This window comes from Condylura cristata, unplaced genomic scaffold (assembly GCF_000260355.1).
Source record: "Condylura cristata isolate star-nosed mole 26May11 unplaced genomic scaffold, ConCri1.0 scaffold00017, whole genome shotgun sequence".
NCBI lineage: Eukaryota > Metazoa > Chordata > Mammalia > Eulipotyphla > Talpidae > Condylura > Condylura cristata.
Genome location: NW_004567118.1, coordinates 41,932,617 through 41,933,690, shown reverse-complemented (window position 1 = coordinate 41,933,690; position 1,074 = coordinate 41,932,617).

Below are 1,074 nucleotides of genomic sequence, written 5' to 3'. Positions count from 1 at the left end.
GGCTAAAAGTATTTTGGAAATCTACTAATTCTATCTGTGGCATCTCATATTTTCTGTATCTTTGTTCCTGTTTTGATCATTCATTGTTTTTCTCAATTTGACAAACCTGGCTATCACAGTTACTTTTCCGTTTTCTTTAGCTAGATCCTGCAGATTTGCTGGATTGAGACTTCTCTTGACTTCAGTTTTCTCTAGCACTGGTGGTGCTCTTCTAGCGCTTCATTTTTTGTTTTTATAGATTGTCATAATGTGCAATTATCCCAGGTTGGGCAGTTTCACTGTTGATTCAGGCAGGTGGAAAAAGAACCTTCGAGCCTTAGACAATCTGACATGACATGCCTTTAATGCTGAAGCTGGGAAGGGATACACAGGCAGGAGGGAGTCAGATCAAAAGGCAGAATAGCAACTGAGCCTCCAAGCCCCCTTTAAATTTTACCAGCTCGTGGTCACATAACTGGTACATTGTTGCTGTCAAGGTGAACAGCCATCTGTTGTTTACTGGGTGTCTGAAAGGCTAAAAAGAGCCTGAGTAACTCCATGTACCTTACAAATACAAGTTTTCTGTCTCTCCTGGATATGTTGCCTTTATTTCCCCTCTACAGATATCTGGGTACACTCCTACGGTTTTTAACCAGATCTTTTAAAACAGTATCTGTTATTTCAAAGACCGTGCTTCTGTGGGTGTTCAGATTGTTACAGTGTAGCCCAAAGTGGACTGGGCCGCCTGTCTGTGGGGCCTCACCTGCGCTCTCATATCCTGCAGACCTAATGTGCTTACCGTGACCAACTGCAAGGTACTTGGGCTGTTCAACCACAGGTGAAATTAGTCACGCCCCACTTTGGGCACCAAAAACTGTTACAGGGTAGCCCAAAGTGGACTGGGCCACCTCACAATTCAGCTATACTGCAAATGGGTCACACAAATGGGTCAATAACAGGTTTATTTAAAAAAGGGGGAAGGAATAGGGAAAAACACAGGGAAAGAGAGCAGGATACAAAGTAAGTGGAATACCTTATGGCTAGGCTGACTGAACACACCAAGTCACGCAGTATGCAGTCCGGAGAGCTGCTTCC